The sequence below is a fragment of the Lactuca sativa genome, chromosome 5, assembly GCF_002870075.4.
Source record: "Lactuca sativa cultivar Salinas chromosome 5, Lsat_Salinas_v11, whole genome shotgun sequence".
NCBI classification, from domain to species: domain Eukaryota; kingdom Viridiplantae; phylum Streptophyta; class Magnoliopsida; order Asterales; family Asteraceae; genus Lactuca; species Lactuca sativa.
The window spans coordinates 28,383,386-28,386,579 of record NC_056627.2 but is presented as its reverse complement, the minus strand read 5'-3'; the positions used below and the strand labels follow the sequence as shown (position 1 = coordinate 28,386,579).

General features: G+C 39.0%; 1 non-coding gene across 1 annotated transcript; it reads right to left on the bottom strand.

The window, feature by feature from the left end:
• Positions 1 to 2,209: 2,209 nt before the first annotated feature.
• LOC111880540 (small nucleolar RNA R71) lies at positions 2,210 to 2,316 on the bottom strand. Its single transcript, XR_002846506.1, has one exon. It is a non-coding gene; the product is annotated as a small nucleolar RNA R71 (small nucleolar RNA).
• Positions 2,317 to 3,194: the final 878 nt, after the last annotated feature.

The window sequence follows — 3,194 nt, the reverse complement described above, 5'->3', positions numbered from 1 at the left end:
TGCAAGCTCGGGAGTTGAACAAAGAAGAAAAATGCTAAAAATACAAGGTACTCAGCGAGTAGGGTCGACTACTCGGCGAGTCGCGTCGAAGAATCGAGAAGATAAAGACTCTCTAACTTACCGTGCACGGGAATTATGTGATAGAGTCGACGAGTCAGTCATGGACTCGGCAAGTCAATGCGAATTTATAAAAAACGACTTTTCAGATCGACACAAAGAATTTTGGAACCCTTGGGGAGAAGCAAGCTGCGAATTAGAGTCAGGAGAGATCTGGAAAACGAAGATACAACCCGAAACCCAATTCCGAAAGAGATTTGAGGCAAATTCACATCATTCTTACTTCAATCAATTGTTTTTCATCATGTTTAGACTTTTAGATTTCGTTTTTGTGCTGTTAATTACCTCAATCATGAGCTAAAACCTTTTAACTTCTGTTTGGGGAGACAATATTGAGACTATGGTTTGATCTATGGTAGGATTGATTTAATATTGGTGATTTTGTTAATTCTAGCTTGTTAAAGAACCTTATTTGTGAATGATAACTATTTTTTTCTGTTAATAGGAAGATAATTAAGCTACATGAACATCTCTTAATTGTTACCTCATATAATTTATGTGACCACTCTATTATATGACTAGGATTAGCGACTGTGAAACTAGAATTAATAGAAAAATAGGTAAATTCATGTGTGAGCTTGTGTGATGACCATCAACAAGAGGTTAATTAAAGGACCAAATTAGTTAATCATTACAAGTCTAAATTAACCCGAATAGATAACCTAGGGAATTGAATTAAATTAGACAACTGGCCACTGTTTGAGTTAGTTTGTTCTCTAAGCATTAGTGCAGCGAACGTGAATCTAATCACTTGAATCGGTAGCCAATAGAAAAATCAATACATTGCACTGTTGCCATAATATCAACCATAGGATCAATTGAGTCGAACTAAACAGAAGTTCCCTTCATCATTAAATTTAGTTGAATCTTTGCTTATCTAGTTTTTAGTTAATTAGTCTAAGTATTAGTTAGTAAGTTTCTAGTCTTGTAAAACTAGACAAAACCCCTTCTTATTACTTAATTTTAGATAAAATTATTTTTTAGTTTTAATTCTCTGTTCCCTGTGTTCGATACCCTATTTATTTGGCTTTACCACAATTGATAGGTCCACTGCCTTTGTGTGTTTATTTTATAGTTAAAGTAGAATTAAAACTAGTTGGTTTTACACACATCAAGTTTTTTGGCGCCGTTGCCGGGGAACGGTTCTAAATTAGCACTAATTTCTATTTTTATCGATCCTTTGTGTGAGATTTATCTTACAAAAAGTTAATTCTTAGGTAATTTAGTAAGTAGGTTAGGTTTTAGTATTTATTGGTTTTTAATCGTTTTATTTTAAATCTGTCAAAATTTTCTGGTTTTTCCTTGAACTCTCCAAGTGCACTCGAGTCAACTCGGAAAGTCCACTACTGTTCACAGTTTTAGTTTTTATTTTATTTGTGTTCTTTTTATGCGTTTTTCTTGTTTTATTTGCAGTTGTTTCATGACCCGAGGATCTGATACACCTTTAGTTCCTTCACTAGAAGACCCGGAGTCCTCCCTAAGGAAGAACAAAGGAAAATCCGTTGGAGAATCCATTTCTTCAAAGAACTCAGCGTTGAAGAATCTAAAGTCCGTTTTCAACAAGAAGAAGAGCAGCAAATCAGGAGCTTCCAGCGCCTCTATAGCAATCGAAGATCCAATTAAAGAAGACACCGAGTACGAAACCGAAGGAGAAGAAGATCCCACTTTCGGGCACGAATCCAACTTCGACGACGAATTATCTATTCCCATGGAAAACATCGATGAAGCCCCCATGGGGGAATGGAAGAAGAAGATACGTGACGATACCGGCCCGAGACTTGTGTAACCCGCAATTTCCGCTACTGCTACTTTCGAACTAAAGGGCCACATACTCGCTCAACTAAAGGAGATTCCCTTCTACGGAAAAGATCACGAAGATGCCTATAAACAATTGGATGGAGTTAACGATGTAGCTGACTACTTCAATGTTCCAAATGTGCCTCACGAGACCCAACTGCTTCGTATGCTTCCAGTCACATTCAAGGGTGCTGAAAAAGATTGGCTCAAGTCACTCCCTCCCGGGTCCATCACCACATGGGCTAAGATGAAAGAAGAATTTATTGACCACTTTTGCCCACCTTCTAAAATAGCCAAGTTGAAGAAGGCCATTGCTAACTTTGAACAACAACTCGGAGAGTCCTTTTATGACGCATGGGAGAGGTAAAAAAGTTTGCGAAGAAATTGCCCACACCATGACCTTAACAGCCAACAAGAAGTCTCCATCTTCTATGACGGAGTCAATGTCACAACAAGGCAATTACTTGACTCGCAAGGCCCGCTCACAAAGAAGCCACCCCCGGTGATCAAAGAATTAATTAAAGATTTCTCTAAACATTCTAGAGAATACCACAACCCACGAAATGAAGCAAGTAGGGGGTAGTGAACACGGTCAACGATGGCATGGCGGCAATGATGGCTAAACTAGACAGTTTAGATAGAAGAATGACGAAGATGGATCAAACAATCTATGCTATCCGGGTGGGATGTGAAAATTGTAGGGGACCTCACCTAACTAAAGAGTGTGACTTGGATGAGAATGGAAACAAAAAGGCGCAAGTTTTCTATTCAAGTGGTGACAGATACGATGAAACTTGGCGGAAACCCAAGAAGGAATGGCTCCCGTATGAAGAATACAAAAAGGCAAAGGAAGAGAAATACAAGCAAAAAGAGAGGGGCTTCTATCAAAAGGAAGAACTGGTTGTGGAAAAAAGAGCCGATTTAGAAGAGATGTTCACGAGATTTATAGCCGCGTCCGAGAAAAGACACAATGATGATGATGCTGTAATACAAGAGACCAGAACAATACATAGGAATCAGCAAGCATCTATTCTCAACATTGAAAAACAGCTTGGGCAACTGGCACACCAAGTGAACGAGAGAAGACCGGGTGAACTTCCAAGTAAAATCAAGAATAATCCGAGAATGGAGAATGTGAATGCTATAACATCTAGTTATGGGGAAATTTTCACTCCTCTGACCCCTGCACAGAAGGTCTCAACTAAGGTGCATGCAGAAAAAACAGAAGAGTCGAGTGCAGCTAAACCCGACACGACTCACCGAGTCCCTCTAATGGACTC